The sequence below is a fragment of the Chionomys nivalis genome, chromosome 3, assembly GCF_950005125.1.
Source record: "Chionomys nivalis chromosome 3, mChiNiv1.1, whole genome shotgun sequence".
NCBI lineage: Eukaryota > Metazoa > Chordata > Mammalia > Rodentia > Cricetidae > Chionomys > Chionomys nivalis.
This window is the reverse complement of record NC_080088.1, coordinates 68,086,156-68,105,803: the sequence shown is the minus strand read 5'-3', so window position 1 is coordinate 68,105,803 and position 19,648 is coordinate 68,086,156. Positions and strand designations below refer to the sequence as shown.

The following is a 19,648-nucleotide window of genomic DNA, read 5'->3' as shown; positions in this document are numbered from 1 at the left end:
ATGTTAAGTGAGGATGTTTTTATATAACCTTATGGGTTCTTCGATTATAAATTATGGCTTCGAGTTTTGAGTTTCTATGAGATTCCTGGGTTGCAAGCATATCTCTGCATCTATATGTGTTTCTTGTGCATTTTCCTTGGCTCTGTTTCTGGTTTGGTTGTTTTGTCCTATTCTGATTTGTTTTTGTTTTATTTTATTCTTTAGATATCTTCTGTTATTTTCCAAGGAGAGACAGAATGGGAATGGCAAGGTTGGGAGGAAGCGGTAGTGGAATACATTGTATGGAAAGAAAAATAGCTTGCATAAATGAAAAATGATTAAAAAGAGGAAAAACTTTTCACCGCAAAGGAAGATAACGTGTCTGAAGATGAGCCAATGTTCAAAGGACGGAGTCCCAGCATCCTTCCTGGGTTGTCTTGTAAAGCACAGAGTCTTAATTTTAACCCTTAAGGGATGGTTCATTTAATCAACTTCTATCACCACAAAGGCACGCTGATACCAAGCAGGTTAAATCTACTTTCTCTTACTATTTCGAGGAGACAGATTTTCATTCTGAGTGGAGACGTGAAGTAAAAGCAGCACTATCTTCAGGGCATCACTGAAAATGTTCTATGGATTCCATACGCGGTGCAGGTTCTTTGACTGGGAGTTTTTGAAATAGAAAAAAATAATAATAATACTAAAAGGAGATGGGAAAACACTCCTTTCTACTCACTTCTGTGGTTGGTGCTGACTCAGCGTCACTGGCATGTGATAAGTGATTCAGTGGTTGAGGGCAGACAGGATCCACTCCAGTGCCCTCGATTCAACACGTTCTCCTTGAAGAGCTGACAACAGCCCTCATCTCCCAGCAACACTGACCATTTTCTCTGCCTGTCAAAGGCAGCAAGTGGCTCTTTTTCAGGCTTGTTCATCTCTCATCCTCAGTCTAGACACACCAAAAGTCTCCCATACCCTCAAAGGTATGTGAGGACGAAGGTATGGATTCAGATCTGGAAAAATCAATTGGAATTAATTTTTTCTTCCCAGTATCTTCTCCCTCCATCTTCCCCCAACACACACCTGAAATAATCTTGTGTGTGTGATACTATACAACACGATCTAGTATTAAAAGTCGTGTTACACAGAGAAACCCTGTCTCAGAAAACAAAATAAAAAGAAAGAAAAAAACAAAGAAGTCTGATGACACTAACCAATTGGTGAAATTAGAAACTAGTTATCTGCTTTTTATTTTGATTATATTGCCATATAAAGCACTTTCCACATGCTTTTATGAACTCAAAGAATGTTAATGAATGGTAAATAAATATGAAGCATAAAGGCCACATAGAGGTACCTACTGCCTCATCAATCCATTTTAAGAATAATTAGAAGGAGAGTCCCTTAGATGTGTTTTTAGGAAGAGATGCAACTGGGAGAAAATCATAGTTCTGTTGGGGTCAAAGTTCTTCTTAGAGTAGTATTGAGATTTATGGCTTCCTCACGTCCCTTGGACCTCCAGAGAGCATCAATGGGAAACAAGTGAGACAAATGAGATGGCCAAATCAAAATGCTACTGAACCTAGCAATGGGCCCAAACTGTTTCTGCTGGCCCAGGGCAAGTAAATCAATGGCCCTTCCAAGTGTTTCTCATATGGCTCGATATTTTATAGAAGAACAAATGGTAATCAGTCTAATAAACTTCCTTCCCCTCTTCTTCTTTGGGTAATAAGGCATAAGTGTAATCAGGAGACAGAAAAAAATATAGTAATGACCAACAGGGAGTGTGACTTCTCACCTTTCAAGGTCCCTGGCCTAAGGGCTTTAAGAACTCAGAGATCATGCTTCTGTTTCATTTGTTTTTCTTTTTCTTTTTGCCTTAACTGTCATTAATAGATCAAATACTGTAACCAGAACTGTGTTAGCAATTTGAGTTTAAAATTCATAGATTTATTACTATTATACAAAAAATGTTCTCAATTATCTGGTATTTTATTGAATGAAACTCAAAAAAACATGAGAACCATGGTTGAACATTCGATCACTTTCTAATTAAACATTGGGACAGGACTACAGACAATATGTGTGCAAGTGGTATGCTGTAAGGCTGGAAGACTCAGGTTATACTGTGAAGAACCTGGGGAATCAGAACAAGCATTAAAGAATCTGGGGTATCACAAGAAGACTGAGGTTATACTGTGTGAAGAACCTTGGGGAATCACAACAAGCACTAAAGAATCTGGGGTATCACAAGAAGACTGAGGTAATACTGTGTGAAGAACCTTGGGGAATCACAAGCATTAAAGAATCTGGGGTATCACAAGAAGACTCAAGTTCTACTGTAAAGAACCTGGGGAATCACAACAAGCATTAAAGAATCTGGGGTATCACAAGAAGACTCAAGTTCTACTGTGAAGAACCTGGGGAATCACAAGCATTAAAGAATCTGGGGTATCACAAGAAGACTGAGGTTATACTGTGTGAAGAACCTGGGGTATCACAACAAACATTTTGGTCTTTATCTTATTGTTTCTCCCAACAATGTAAGCTTGCTGATAAGAAGGGAGAGAAAATGAGTTCAACAACCTCTTAATCCTCATAGTAGGTGATCTCTATAATTATGAAACACAAATTACAACAATATCAACAGCAGCAAACACTTAACAAGTGACAAAGAAATAAAAAATGTAAATAATAATGGCCTTCCCATTTTCTGATTCAGGAATGCTAACAGGCATGCCCAATGTTTTGGCCTTATGATATGGTGCTATCATTTACAAAGTTTGTTCTTGAGAAACACACAAACATGCTATAAAAAGAATCACAAAGAAATCTAATAATGTTTTAAGTAAGTTTGTAATTATTTTTACTGAGATGCATTCATAGGTCTTCTAAGATAAATTCAGCTCAAGATCTGCAGGTTGGGCATGGCTTCTAGAATCTCTTAATTTAATAAGAACAGTTGGTATTTCTTTTCTACACAGACAATGGTTTACTTAAGAAATAAATACATTATTTACATTGTACACAGACATAAAGAGCTATGACTGATAAACACACCAGTAATGGTTATTTGATGCCTAGGTCAAAAGCACTGGCAGTCTATCATTAGGTTTGTCCATCTCCATAGGAAAGACAGCACACATGTCCCTGTCTTTTAACAAAGCTAAAGAAATTATGAAATAATATGGCCAAATAAATCACTATATCAACTAGAGAAAGTATAAGTTTTGTGGTACTATTTTTATTTTTGTAAATAAGTTCAAAAAAGAACTTTTGCACATGGAAGACTCCAAATTCATACATAATTATATATTTAACAGGTAGATATATTTAAGATTTTCTTGAACTAATTTTCTTACTTTGACATAGTATTAGGATGCAAAAGTTGACATTTATGTTACTGAGGAAAACAAACATAAAGAAAAACTTAGCAAATCTAGGATTCCACTTGGCTTGGGTTAAAAGCACTTCTGGTAACAAAGCACTAAGTAGTCTATAGTATGCACACACACATGCACACACACACACACATCCAAACAATTCATCTGTCAATGTCTTAGCAGCATAGTCCTCCACATACACCTACATTAAGCTGCATGAACACCACAGTCTGAACAAGGAAACAAGTTTCTCTTCCCCTTAAGGATAATTAAACTGTTACATGCATCCCTGAAGCCAACCATATTATAACTATACCAAATTAAGCATCTATAATGGAAAAGCTTACTACAGTCACTTTTACATCTTTACCAAATTTGAAATTTAATATAAACAGATGGAAAAATGATTTGGGGGAAAAAAAGGAAAGGACCTTTGATCATTTTTAAGGAAATGAATCATCCCTAAAGTGAAATAGCATGCAGTCTGAACAAGTGACTCTTCCAAGGCAATCATCCTGGTCAGGCAAGGACATAGGACAAACCTGCTAGCCTCAGCACTCTTTCTGTGCCAGTCCAAGACAAGATTTCTTCATGTTCCATTATCGTTCTCAGAAGGTTTAATGACAAAACTTTTAAGCCACTTGTGGTTAAGACCCTTCCATGTTTTAGAACATAAAATAACTTACATGAACTAGAACCTGAAGTCATAGAACAGGCAGTGGTAAGGCGAGCGAAGGGGAATACTCAGGCGCTCACTCGAACATGATTCATTATAATTGATGGACTAGAGAAATGTTCAGAATGGCTGAAACTTTGGCCTTGTTTTGAGATGAACCCAGACGCAGGTCTCAAATTTTGTGATTCTATAAGCGTACATGATACAGTCCAGATTTCCACATCTCTAAGTCTAGAAACACCGATCACAGAACATGTAGCAGGAATAAATAAGGTGATGAAGGTATTATCCTTAGCAGAGTGTTTGCACTGAGCAAAGATCAAGAAGGATTAATCACCACTATTACAAGGGCAAAAGGAACAATCAATTTGTAGAAATGTTATGCACATTTATTTTTTAACTTAATTTGAGGTGTTGTAATAATCCTATTTTGGTGAAGCAATGTGAGACTCCAAGTTTAGGTTAATGAATCCCATAACACAGGGAAGAATGTATCTGCACTCATGTGAAGTCATCAGCACCCCACACACTGCCACCACTACCACCACCACCACCACCATAGGAAAAAGGAAAAAAGTGTGTCCAAGTCTTTTCCATTGCATTTATAAAATTTTACAAAATTGTGACAACACAATTATGAAAATAGCTGGCAGTTTTGCCTCATCAGCACAACTATCCAAGCACACAAGTGGCCTAAGAAATGTAAAACAGCCAGGAAAAGGGGGTATGGTGGTTTGAATGAAAATGGCCTCCACTGACCCATAGGAAGTGGCACAATCAGAAGGTGTGGCATTGTTGGAGTAGGTGTGGACTTATTGAAGGAAGTATGTCACTGGGGATGGTCTTCGAGGTTTCATATACTCAAGCCAGGCCCAGGGGCACTCTCTATTCCTGCTGCCTGCTGATCTGATGTAGAACTCTCAGCTGCTTCTCCAACATCTTGTGTGCCTGCATGCCACCATGCTACCCACCATAATGATAAAGGATTAAACATTGGAACCTGTAAGCCAGTTTCAATGAAATGTTTTCCTTTAGAAGAGTTGCTGTGGCCATGGTGTCAGAGGGCCTGGATGCACTAGCGAGGTCCATTAGTAAGAAACACTGGAGCCCTACGAATTGTTAGAGAAGAGACTGGACACATCAAAGGAGGAAGGCTCATTCATCCTTTCTGTTTTAGAGGGGGATCAGTCCCCTGGTAGGGTGTTCTTGACCAGACAGTCCAGTAACACGAATCCCCTCAAGACTCTGACCTTCCTTGATGCAGAGAGGATCACACCATTTTCAAAACTCTTTCCACTGGGTGAAAATGAAGGGTTAGAAATGACATGTCACTAAAAGATCCTCCCTTCTGAAGCTGTGAATTTGACCTCAGGCACAAAGACAGCCCTACTGAATAGTTCCTTCTAAAATTAACCAACTAGAATGAGTTCCCAGATACCCACAGATGTCTAATCTGCTCTCACATCATGTGAAACCACTCGGAGACAGTTCAGATGAACTTTTTTTTTCTTTTTTTGCTAAGTATACTGAAAAACAGCACTTATATCCTTCGGGCTACCTCTGGGCCCTTAGCTGTATTCCAAGTGATGCATATTGAAAATGAACAAAGGAACATGAACCACGAACTTGATTAAATTTTTGAAAAAAAAACTTATACTTTTTTTGTTATTTAACAATGATCACGTTGTAAGTCTAATATTCTCCATATACATCCTTCTGGGGGGATGAAATCAAACATTTCTCAAAGCAACTGAGATGACAAAAGGGGTGATGGGGAGTGGGGTGAAGGAGTATATTCCCTCAGTGACTTAGCCAGACTTAGAAGGGGATTAAGAATAGACTGGGGATTTGAATCTACTCCAAAACTTAGGTCCCCAATACCCTGATTGTGTATGGTATGTAGGCTATGCATACAGCTAGAACTTCCTGAATTCTTCCTTACCCATCACTTCCTTGACTCTGCAGAGTCTCTTCCGCATGTGTGGAACTGGCAAGCTTCAGAATAGGGAGGTAAGAGATTTCTACTAACAAAGAGGATGCAGATGGCCACTAGTCTGTCTTCAGAAATCTCTGCCGTCCTTTTCAATAGCACACTAACATCTTTCTTTTGCCTATAAGATATTTTTTAATGTCTTGTTTCTGTCTCTTAGTAGATGACAGTCTTTCCTTTTAACTGACATCGTTTGTAAAACCTAAACACATGTTTAAAAGGGAGGATAAAAGCCAAGATGTAATGGGAGGGAGGCGAGAAGGCGGGGCGGATTCTGGAGGGAATTAGTGAAGGGTAGTGAATATGTCAAAATACATCATGGACTCCTCAAGGAATCAATAAAAAGATCATCTTTTTAGGAGCTAAACTGCCAGCAATTCTGATAAATAAATCATCAGAGGCAATATTATTTGGGCAGTTAAAATTCATTATTGAGTAAATATAATTAATTAGTAGTAACTATAAAGTTAAAATAAAATATGTACACATATACAGATGGATACATTAACTCCATAAAAGTGTTTGTTTTTTTTCCCCATTTCTTCACTTTTCCTACAATGAAAAAAAAACATTAGGCAATGCAAAACACGCAAGCTTTGAGGGAACGCAGACCTTGGCTCTACCATCTTCTGAACTGAGGTTTTATCCAGCTTCCTCTGTGTATATTAAGCTAAGCACCTCTTAGGGGGGAGCTGCAGGTGAGTCCGTGCACATATAGGTAGGGCCACTTTATCTTAGGTCATCCTTTTTCTCAACTGTTACCGAAGGCTTAAAAACACTAGCAACTAAATCCCAGATAGACAGAGTGGAAATGTCACCATGGTCTAGGGCAGCTTATTGGGGGAGTAGATCTTGGCTTATTCTTGAGTTGTTCTGGGTGAAACTGTCATTGTATCAACATGATATTCAACATGATATCTATGACCCAGATAAGGACCATGACTATATGAACTTCTCAGTGCTTCCTCAGTAGCAAAACATTATCTCTAATGACACAATCGCTTGTGGTGTTTTAAATTCATTATTGGTGTGTGTATTATGAGTGTACTTGTGTGTGTGGTATGTATGTGTATATATGTATGTGTCCATGTTGTGAGTATACTTGTGTGTGTGGTATGTGTATTTGTGTATGTGTGTGTACATATGTGTCTGTGTTGTGAGTATACTTGTGTGTGTGGCATGTGTATATGTGTATGTATTGTGTAGTGTATGTCTGTGTCTGTGTATGTTATGTGTGGAAGTCAGAAGAAACTTTATGGCATTGATTTTTTCCTGTTACCTTTACATCATTTCTGGAACTTCATGTCCCCAGGTTTATCTGTCAAGAACCTCTACCCACGAATCCACCCTATTGGCCCTGCTGACTTTTGTTAGTATGACGTTACCCATCAAGGTAGAGATGGTAACATGTCCATGTTTATTATTGCCGACATTGAAAGAGGGCTAACATCTTGAAATGTTCCAAGCCCATGAATATATGTATAGACGCTAAAGGAATGGAGAACAGATTTCTTGCTAGTAGGAAAAGATTGATTTTCTGATTTCTTGACAAGTAATTACATAAATTATCTAAGCATCTGCTCCTCCTCAGTCTGAACAATTGTACATGTTCCTTGTAAAGAACTCATTATTTAAAACTGTTGTTACTACTTTAAATGACTACTATATGCTTGCTTTTACAAAAATGTTTTTGTTCACTATTATTTACATTTAATCCTGTTGTTTGAAAGTTTGGAAGACACAGAAAGGAAAACACCAATGTTTATACACAAAACTTACTTATATGCTATTGCCATATTCAATATTTCTACGATTTTCCATCTACTCATGAACATACTTCATAAAATACAATATGCCTTTATTTTGGCAACAATACCTTCCTTAACTTATTGTATCTCTGTAGTATGGAGGAGCAGGCTGCGTTCCCAGCACTCAGCTAGCTTAACCCCCAAAATAACCACACAGAAATTGTATTAAATTACTACCTTTTTATATTACAAATAGTTTTGCAAAAGTAAAGGCAGACAGCAGTGTAAGCTCTGCGTTACAGACTTTTCTAGGGTGACATTTTTCACTTGAGAGTTAAAGGCAAGATGAAAACACTACATTAGATACAGAAAGCTGTATCTAATCTTATTAAGGTTTACTCTTCATTGCCAAACCTGCCCTTTGGCGGAGCAGTGGTGGCGCACACCTTTAATCCCAGAACTCGGGAGGCAGAGGCAGGCGGATCTCTGTGAGTTCGAGACCAGCCTGGTCTACAAGAGCTAGTTCCAGGACAGGAACCAAAAGCTACAGAGAAACCCTATCTTGAAAAATCCAAAAACAAACAAACAACAAAAAAAAAACTGCCCTTTGCTAAACTGCCTCCAAATGCATTGTTTTGACTCATGGCATCACTAACTCCTCCATCATTAGAGGAACAAATATTGAGGTGATCCTGAATTATCCACTGCCCCCCCAACTCTAAACATAATTGGTCTTACCCTATTCCTCCTCTTCCTTACATCTTGGATCAATGGATCTTTATTCTACAAACTCAATGCCCTGTTTTTGTATCTCATTCTCTGTTGCCAAGAACCTAAGTGGTGTACCAGAATGGCCCCTCCTACAGGAGCAAAGAAGATGAAGAATCCAGTGGAATGTCTGTACAAGCGACTAGAGCTCTCTAACAGAGCTAAGTCCCACACTAGGACGTGTCTGCTTTCCTGGCTGTCTACCACGCCCACTGTTGGCTCCACCAGCCCAGCTCTTCTTTCCCCCACACATTCTTTAGGACTGCTTACCCTGTGTGCAGCTGGAAGGAGATGCAGGAGTCCCGCTATAAAGGCTTTAGCTCTGAGCTCATACAACTGGAGATGAGCAGATGTGCAGGCTATGTGGTCATGTGACAAGGTTTCAGTGTATACAAATAATGCCACAGAAGGACTGGACTACAAAATCACGAATTCCAGCCCTGAGAGGTCAAGAGGGACTACAGAATTCAGGGATCAAAACAAATTTCATACCAGAACAAGAGCTAGAGGACTGCAAACAGACCAGAAGGAATCTTGCCACTAACTAATTATATAAAATTGAGACATTGTTCTGGAAAGGAGCACACAAAGGGAGGAGAAATCTGAAACACAGTATTTTTTCTAAGATATTTAGGAAGTACAAGCAAAAAAGAAGGAAAAGGAGAAGGAGAGGAAGAGGAAGAAGAAGAAGAAGAAGAAGAAGAAGAAGAAGAAGAAGAAGAAGAAGAAGAAGAAGAAGAAGAAGAAGAAGAAGAAGAAGAAGAAGAAGCAGCTATGGTTTGTTAATAATTAGTAGGTCAAAGGCCCGCTCCACTGCTCAGCCTCTGGCCCACCTTACCCAGCAGGAAGGGAACTGGTATGAACAATTTGATTTGTTATGGAGAGTAAGCTTCAAATTATTTGCATATGTGAGCAGTACTAAAGAATCTATAAATGAGATTTATTTCATCTTGACCATGTTGCAAACTCATGCTCTGGGGCCAGATCCAGTTCAGATCAACTTAAAACAAAACAAAAATAAGCCACCACATGGAGCAGATTCTATCTGTCTATTGTATTATAACTTTACAACAACAAAAAACACTTTCCAAGTTCTATCCTTCTTCTTGACACGCTAGTATCCCCTGAATTAATATTATTTTTAAGAAAAGGTCCATGTCAGCCAGGCAGAAGTGGCGCACACCTTTAATCCCAGTATTCGGGAGGCAGAGGCTAGCCCACCTCTTTGATTTCAAGGCCAGCCTGGTCTACAAGAGCTATTTCTAGGACAGACTCCAAAGCTACAAAGAAACCCTGTCTCAAAAAACCAAAAAGAAGAAGAAGAAGAAGAAGAAGAAGAAGAAGAAGAGGAGGAGGAGGAGGAGGAGGAGGAGGAGGAGGAGGAGGAGGAGGAGGAGGAAGGAAGGAAGGAAGGAAGGAAGGAAGGAAGGAAGGAAAGAAAAGAAAAGAAAAGAAAAGAAAAGAAAAGAAAAGAAACACGTCATCATTTCCTGGGTTACTCAACACATACTAAAAATTTGGGTCCTCTATAGTACCTATTGTTTGATTAAAATGTTGCTAAGGGATGCTAAATTCAGATACACAAAATTCCATAATGATTCAACATATGTTACTTTTTACTCTGAGTTTCTTTTTGATGATAGCATGATGGGTGGGAGAAAAGCACAGGAACAAAAGAACCTTGCAAACAAACTTATCTTCTTGTAAATTAAAAGCAGAATTGAACACCTACGCCCTTAGACAACAAATATGAAGGATGCCCAGTGAAAACCCACACTTTGACACATTTGAGAAACAAAATGAGTAAATACAGGACTTTTCAACATTTCTCAAAAGCAATTCAATTCTGAGCTCTCAACATAGGAACTATACAGTAAAGGTTTTTTGGCTAATCTCACATGATAGATTTTCAATTTGACTTTCGTGGCAAGGCTAACAGAGACCATCCAACCAATCCTGTAGAGAACATCTGGATATAATCTTTATTTCAAAAGATGTAGTCTTGCTTGTTGGTAATTATAATAAAACTTAATGCCATTTTTTTTAACATCTCTCGGGTACGTTTTAAATTAACACAAGTATTTTTTTGCTGTTGTTTTTGTTTTTCTTAACTCTTTGAATTACTCCATCTCTTCCTCAGGCTAAAAACAAGTCTAAAGTGCATCTAGAGGAATATGTGGTGGGGTGTAAGTCTCTTTACAGCGCAGAGGGAAGTAACTAAGCCAGACCATTCTAGACACTTTCGCAACAGACAATATCATCAGTAAACTCAAAGGTTCTCTTTTACAGGAACACAGGCAAGTTTAGGCTCTTTTCTCCATCTCTGATTTAAAAAACAAATAAAAATCATGTTAAACTGGGCATGGTGTCACATGCCTTTATTCCCTGCAATCCAGAAGCAGAAGCAGGCAGAGCTTTGAGTTCAAAGCCAGCCTGGTCTACATAGAGAGTTTCAGGGAAGCCTGAACTACACAGTGAGACCCTTTCTCAAAAGAACCAGCAATAACAAGGAAAACATGTGATTAGACTGAGTGTTACCAAAATGAGTCACAGTTGTGGTGTGGAAAGATTAAAATAATAATAATAACAGTAATAATAATAGTAATAATAGAAGTGAGTAGCACACTCTGCTCTTGCTGTATACTGATTCCTGCTGTGTTCGGGTGAAAATTAACTGAACGTGAATGAAAACATTAAAAAGAAGACAAATGGGTACAGTTTTTTCTTCTCAGAACAGCTGTCGGCTTAAGAACATTAAGTTCAGAAGGATTCTCTTTTCAAAATTCCCATTCTCTTACTAAAAATAAACAAACTGGGGCTACAACTCAGAGGTAGAACACTTACCCAGCAAAACTTACACCTAGAATTCTTTTTTACTTAAATGAAAAACTTTTTGTTGTTGTTTTGTTTTTTGAGTCAGGGTCTCTTTATGTAACCCATGCTGGTCTCAAACTCCCATTCCTCTTACCCCAGCCTCTGGGGATAACAGAGAAAAACTCGGAAGTTTTAGATAGTATTTTTACACACACAATGACAAGAGAAACAATTCCTGTAATAACTGGGATGTTGTGAACCGGCAAACCTTCATCCACACAGCGAGGGCAATTGACACCTGCGCGGCCCTGGAACTTTCCCACACTTCACATCCTGCTCTAACTTTTCATTTGATCTCCTAGGGCTTCTACCAGCTCCGTTCACACACGATGACAAAAGATGCTTCCGGCTGAGTGCACCATGGGTTGAAGTGGATTAAAAAATGTCCAAGTCATCTTTTGAAACATGTGCAGCACAGGATGGGCCTCTGTGGCCTCAAGCTAGGTTATTAAGAACTGTTTAATATGCCCCTTTCCTGTGACCTTCTGCTCCTGCCCTCCAAGCAGGAGGCATATCTGGGTGGCCTCTTCTAACTAGAGAGCGGTCACAACTGCTGACCCTCCAGCTGCCCTCCGTTCTGCCCCGCCAGTGCTCTGCCAGCGCAGGAATGCAGCCTCTGTGGGAAGAAGCCAGGGAGGCATCTGATATACGTGTGAAGACACATGTTAGCAGCTGAGAGACAAGTGCCGCTTGTCACGCTGGGGTTGGCTAAGCCCACTGAGTCGTAACAGTCCGGGTGGGACAAGATGGGTGTCCTGTTTGTGGGGTCAGCTTGAAAAGACTCGGCTGCCGCAAAGCCACCACCCTAAAGCAATTTGAGGTTTTGACTCCATATTTAGCTAGTCACACCAATCCCACATCTCATTCAATCACAGAGTGAAGACGTGATGAATGGGGCCTTTGTGGGGGAGGCTGCTAGTGCCGGGTGAAGTCTCTGTGGCTGGTGAAGAACTTGTGGTCGGGTCTGTGTCCTAAAGTGAAAGAACCTACTCATTGAACCTTCTCGATGGGCGGACTCATCCAGGGCTGTCAGACTTCAGAACTGCTCCTGCCTGGATGTCCCTAGAGCATCTTTTCACATATCAGTGAACATCAGCCAAACATGTTTCCTACCTAACTAAACAGAGCTATGTTCTCAATTAAATAGAAATGTCTTTTAAACACACCATTTGTTTCCTGTTTCTTCCCCCTTCCATGGTCACCCACGCCATAGCCAGAAAAACTTCGAGTAAAACCCTGGAGGCAAATATTAATTGGTACTGAAAGGTGAACAGACAAATATTTTGGAGACATAACTTGTTCAAGACACACTATGCATATGTATTTCAGACCCTAAAGTTCTTTGGCATCTGAGAGAATGGGCTGCCGGGAGAACACACACACACAGCGGCACGTCTCAGACATACATGTCCTTACACCTGCGGGACCCTGCCCCGATCCTTCTGTCTTAGGATCTCTCATTTGGGTACAGCACTCTGATATTTATGCCCCAGAGTTTTCACTAATTTTTCCAAAGTCCCCCATACACCAACCAGTGCTCAGCTTTCTGGGGACCATACCTGTGTCTTCTACTCCCTCCTCAACGTGTGATGGAACTCTGTAAGCCTGTGTTCTTTTGAAAACACTGTGAGAGGGGGCCTGCATTATTTACTGAGTGATATTTACAGGTTGTAAATATCAAGCTTAATTTTTATTGTGTGAGCAAAGAGAGATATCAGCATGAACAAACCAAAATAACAGGCAATCCCACGGCATGCATGGTTATGTGTGTTTGGGTTTACTGATTGTGCTGGTAAGAGAATCCAAGCCTTTGCATAGTTTAAAGAGACAGCTTTCCCACTAAGTTAAATTTGCTCAGGTGCATCACTGAACTCCAATTTGCTCCCTGCTCTCTCACCTAAGGTATAACATGAAGATCACCAGGGCTCACAGAAGCCAGCACTGAGTAGCACTAAGAGAACTGTTGGCCACAGCATTTTGCCAGCTCAAGGTTTCTCTTGTGTTTTCACACCGCCGTGACATAGTGAAGTCCAGATGCGCAAAGGGTGGGGTGTTGGAGAAAACCCTGTGGAGAACAGAGCACAGAGCCCTGATGTTTTAGGGCAAGAGTAGCCCGGTTGCTAAGTTCTATTAATAGGGATGCTAAATGCAGGGTCCTGTTGGAGACTGCACATGTCAATGTAGGTCTCAGCCACAATGTCTAGGAAAAGCATTTCTGCTTAACCAATACGTAAGGCCACACACAATAATGGGTAGATAAAATTACCCCAATGTCATGCATCTATCACCAATTGTCAGCCTCTGCCCTCCACAGATCCTGTCAAGAAGAGGGTCAGCTGGCAAATAGTATGTGTTTAAAGCCAGACACAAAAATCAAGAAACTGTTTCTATTCAGAGATGCTCCATACTTAAATGGGTGTGTTTAAAAATAAGAGGAAGGTCAAGGGTGCCCAGAAGCAGCCTGCTACTCCAGCTATCTGTCATTAAAGAGCCCAGAGCACACTGGGTAAGAGGATTATTTGTCCTGGAAGCCAGGACCTGAATTCTTTTTGACTATTTCCAGTATGTGCCTATTATTTTGAAAGTCCATTCGTTTGAGGCAACAATGGATTCAGTTGTATGAAGGGTCATTAGGCATAAATAATTAGATTTTTGTAGAGGGCAAAGATAAGTAAGAGTAACATTGTTTCTCCCTCCTCTGCACCCTCCACCATGGTTCTTCTTCCTACTCATGGAAGGACAGTATGTCATCCAGATGTGCATCCCTGGCCTTCCCACTTTCCCTGCTATGCATATGAAAATACAAACACCCAGTCACCTTACCTGCTTAGTGTCTCAATTGGGTGCCCTCCCTTCCTTTCCTAACACCCCATCTTACACGTACATCCCCTTTGAAAGCTTGACCTTAAAAGACTTGGAGACAAAGGTGTGCCACCATGGATGCCAATACCATACTACGAATGATTCTGAACATCAACTTGGAGAAGAAGTATTAAGCAACATTAGCACAAAAGTGCTCACCAGTTCGAATCCCACAGTTGTGATCACACGGCCATAGCTAGCAGGCATCACAGACAGGCTATGTGCCATTTCCCTGCAGTGTTCAATGGACAGGAATTGAGTGTCAGTCACCATGCCTAGCAAGCCACACTGGGAAGAGTGGCAGTCAGTCTTAATGGCAATACAAATGGCCATCTGCCTCTATACCCTCGCTGGTATGCATCTGGCCCAGGCTGAAAGATGAAATGAGGAGGGAAGGGCAGAAAGGGAAGTTCCAAGGTGCTGGAAAGTTTATAAGGGCAAAATAAGAATGTAGGAAGATTACTGAAGAGATAACCTCATGGCTGTTGGATTTACAAGGAAGGTAGTAGCTGTAGTAGATAAAAAGCAAGGACAGGCCCAGGGGCGGGGGGGGGGGGGGCGGATATGGCAAATGTCTTTAATCCCAGCACTTGGGAGGCAGAGGTATACAGATCTCTGAGTTAGAGGCCAGCCTAGTCTACAGAGTGAGTTCTAGGACAGTCAGGGACACACAGAAAAAACATGCCATGAAAAATAAAAACAAGCAAAATAATCCAAGCTTATAAGATTCCAGTAAGGTCATTTAGATCTCCTTTTGCATAATAAAAGGAATCATTTCACGTGGTCACCTTGCTCCCCAGAAGAAAAATGCTACATGTCATAAACTGAAAGAATTTTGATTAATTCTAGTGATTTCACAAGTCTGGATAGAGAGAAATGTCCAGCAGCCTGGGGTGTCGGACAGCCAGAATTCAGGAAGAAAATGAACCTCGGCTTGATTGATGGGATCTGTGGCTCATGCATTGAAAAGATGCTATTTGACATCCCATTACCAGTGTTAGCTTACATCCAAATCCTGGGCCACATCTTCCAGTCTATAGCCACTACCGCTCTGAACCACAAACGGGAAATCCCAAGATAAGCAACACTTCCTAGCTGGCTCTTTTTTAGCTCTGTAACTAGCCTTGGGATCCTTCTGGAAGGCATTACTTTAGGAAGTTGTTTTCCATTTGCTTGTATATCTGATGTCCTTCAATTCTATGACCCTTGTTGCTGGTAGCAACAAGAACCATTCTAGACAGATTTGTCTTAGTCTGAGAAGCACTGGGCTAAATTTAGCAACCAAGTTAAACAGCTCCCTGATTCACATTTTCCCTATGATTTCCAAAGAACCCAGGCATAGTTTCATAAGTCACTGGGACAGTGGTGGCCTTGGAAAGGCTGACTCAAGGTGACATCCCTGATGTAACTGTTTGATTGTGTCTGCATACAATGCACCAACAACAGTGGGTACACTGGGTGTCTCTGTCTGTTCAACCCAGAATAATTGATAAATCTGGGCTATAGGAATGCATGCACATAATTCCGTATCATCTGAAAAGCACTGAATACATCCATATAAAGGCATATCCTCCTGATGCAGTCCCTGGGAAAGGAGACAGGCTTTAGCACCATTTCTAATCAGCACTGTTTCTCATCCCACCAAAGAAAATCCAGGGACAGAAAGACGCAAAAGGATTGCCATTGCACAAAGTAAAGAAGCGAGAGAGAAAATGGCCAGGAAGACTACCTAGGCCTCCTTACCTGGGTAGTTTTAGGGACATTAACACCTCTTGGGGACATTATTAGGGACATCCCAACACTACACAGCTGTACAAAAGAGTTTGAATTTGAACTGTATCTCACGGCAAGTTATCTCCCTCTAATAGAATAAGGAGTAACTCCACAGATGTTAAGTGCATACATTTTCCTTAAAGAGAACAATACAATGCCCAATATTTTGCTTATAATTCCTAGTATAAAAGAATAACACATCTCACTCAAAACGTTAAGAGCAGAGATAAAAATTCAAATTTTTCTCACATCTCATGTCGACGAAGGTTAAAGAGACAGTTAAACCCACAGGGCTATGCCAAGTTAAGCAGAAACCATGATAACATGTTCTGAGTCTGATTAAGAAGATCGAGCCCTCACAGTATTAAAGACAACAGCACTAACAACAACAGCACTAACGTCGCATGCCATCCGAATCCACTGCTTCAATGTCCTACTTTAGATTCTGAAACTCACACAAGAGAATGAAATCCATCAGTGTTTACACAGAACAGAACAAGTAAGTTTAGAAGCAAAACACAAGTGTATACACCAGGAGCCACACAAACAGACCTGAGTTTATACAGCTGTGTTATCTGCTAAATTCGATAGCCAGTTGGAAATAGTATCTAGGCTCCAGTATTATCTGCTTCAGATGGAAAAGCTTTTATGTGATCCCACATTTAGTTTTGCCCCTGTGCTGACTTCTGGTTGGAAACAATATTCTCATAACCAGCTCCTCCTATGACTGCCTCTGATCAGTGAGCACAGATGTCTTTTGTTTTTGTTGTTTTTGTTTTTCGAGGCAGGGTTTCTCTGTAGCTTTTGAGCCGGTCCTGGAACTAGTTCTTGTAGACCGGGCTGGCCTCGAACTCACAGAGATCCGCCTGCCTCTGCTTCCAAAGTGCTGTGATTAAAGGTTTGCACCACCACCCAGCAAGCGCAGATGTCTTTAAAAGGCCAAAGGGTTTACAAACACTCAAGGGTGGAATGAATGGATTTTCACCCTCCTCGCTGCCCAATAAAGGCATTTTTGAGATCTAATCCATATACCAGAGCTTCAGTTTGTGGTGTATAACTTAGTGCATTTATCAGCATACTCAGAGATTTATACAATATCTCTGCAATATAATTTTATAATTTTTTCATCAAAAAACCCTATTCTTCTGTATGTAGTCATATTCAAACCTCTTACACTAGTCAAGGCTCAGAAAATGTTATTTACTTTCTCCTTCTATATTTTGCATTCTAGCTGCATCATATATATCGTCATGCGGTCATATATAGTCATACAGTGCACTGTATTTTGCAGACAAAGCTGTGATCTCTGCAGCGTGGAAACACCACATTGAGCATAGACACTCACAGAAACAGCATTATGAGGGTCTTGAAATGGAAACGTATTCAACTTTGCCGCTCTGTGTCTACAAAGTACTTCAAATCTGAACACATGGCAATTGTGACATTTTGGCAAGAATGTTGGTCTTGAGTCTGCAATCCTCTCCCGAGTCACACCTCTCTGCTGCTCTCAGGGTCTGACTCACTGACTCTCAACCTCCTCTGCGGGCTCTCGTGAGGCACTGAAGACAGCTATGTTAGCATAGCTCCTGATTTCACAGCACGAGGCAAAGATGGGAGGCGATTGTCTTATCCACTCCAACCACTCCTATTCATAAGCCTAGGATGAGTTCGGATCAATCTGCACGCTCGTTCACCTAGCTCACATCCCAACTCACTGACTGTGTGACTTAGACAGGGACTGCTCTGGGCCTCCTGATGTTCATTCCTTTCAGGCTCCTGAAAGTCAGACGTGATGACACTGGGTTCTCACGCACCATGTGGTAAAGAAGCTCGTCAGAGACTGACACACAAATGGGCTACACACAGTCACACATGATCACACACAATCTCACATGTGCATGCATGCACGCACACACACAACCAGGGCACACACCTGTTACAATTTGAAGAGAACTGAGACCCTTAAGATGATATGGGCTGCCTGGGAACTCTAGTTGCAGACTTTCAGATCTCCAAACTCTGTCTCGCGCATGCCATGCAGAACAACTCATTTGAATGCCCAGTTCTTACTGTTCACTTTCTCAGGCATCACTAGATAATCCTGGGGAGTGGATGTTACCATAGGAATTCAAAGCAAGTAGCTACAAAGAGTCTCCCCAGTGGCTTTCTCATGCAGCTCCCCCCACCCAACACACATTCCCCAAGTGCTGTTCTAAGCACAGCATCTACTCCTGCCCTAAGGATCAAGGTGTTCATGAGTCTGGAATGTGTTAAAGGAGGTCAAATAGAAACTGCTGTGTTCATTTATGTCTACATTACCCATATCTGGTTTATGTAAATTAGGAAGAGGTGGGGAAATTATTCCACATCTATTGAACCAGTGTGCGTGAGTAGGAATGAGCAAGTTGATGTTCTGAAGAATAGAAAGAAACATTTCATTAACTCATCAAAATTACTTTACCAAGTAGAAGAAGCTCAGTGAAATAAGACTCCCAGGAGTGAGATACTGTTCTGACTTTCCCATGCAGGCTTGAGGGTCCTGAACATGTCAAATTCATTGTCTTCAGTCCTCACTGAAAACTTGTGCAGCAAATGCAGTCACACATGGCTTACCGTATGGACCACCAACAATTTCAGATGTAAAGAGATACTCGATACAGCTATATTGCACAAATTTGAAGTGCATGCTTTTATTATGATTTTCAAAGTAATCTCATTAGCTTCTAATAATTATGGCATTGTAAAACTCACACATGCTCGTCAGTAGCTTCTACTGTCAGTTGACTGATAGCCACCAATTAACCACCAAGAAACATTTTATGTTGCTAGTTCTATATATTCAGATATCAATGCTTTATTAAATTTGCAAGGTTAATAGTACCTCTATATGTTGCTATATATATGTTGATTAAACTCACACAGTGATTCTTTTTTTTTTTATTAAAGATTTCTGCCTTCTCCCCGCCACCACCTCCCATTTCCCTTCCCCTCCCCCATCAAGTCCCCCTCCCTCATCATCCCTAAGAGTAATCCGGGTTCCCTGCCCCGTGGGAAGTCCAAGGACCACCCACCTCCATCCAGGTCTAGTAAGGTGAGCATCCAAACTGCCTAGGCTCCCACAAAGCCAGTACGTGCAGTAGGATCAAAAACCCATTGCCATTGTTCTTGAGTTCTCAGTAGTCCTCATTGTCCATTATGTTCAGCAAGTCCAGTTTTATCCCATGCTTTTTCAGACCCAGGCTAGCTGGCCTTGGTGAGTTCCTGATAGAACATCCCCATTGTCTCAGTGTGTGGGTGCACCCCTCGCGGTCCTGAGTTCCTTGCTCGTGCTCTGTCTCCTGCTCTTGATTTGGACACACAGTGGTTCTTAATTGGAAGTCTGATAATAGAGACTAAAGTAGTAATAGATACCAGAACTGAAAATTGTGTAACTGGCTAAAGCTGGGGGACTGGGGGGCAGCAATGTAGCAAAAATAGCTACATTAATGAAAATCATGTAGCTGCTTGGGAAAAGCATCACAAAGTTAGTATGCATTGGAATTAGAAGGTAAAAACAATGAACCTGTAGACAAGTTCCCCTTCCAAGTGGTACTGG

At 40.8% G+C, this 19,648-nt stretch overlaps 1 protein-coding gene across 1 annotated transcript in view; it reads right to left on the bottom strand.

Moving 5' to 3' along the window:
• P3h2 (prolyl 3-hydroxylase 2) overlaps window positions 1-19,648 on the bottom strand; it is a 159,266-nt gene that overhangs the window by 121,316 nt on the left and 18,302 nt on the right. The gene's annotated exons all lie outside the window — the stretch shown is intronic.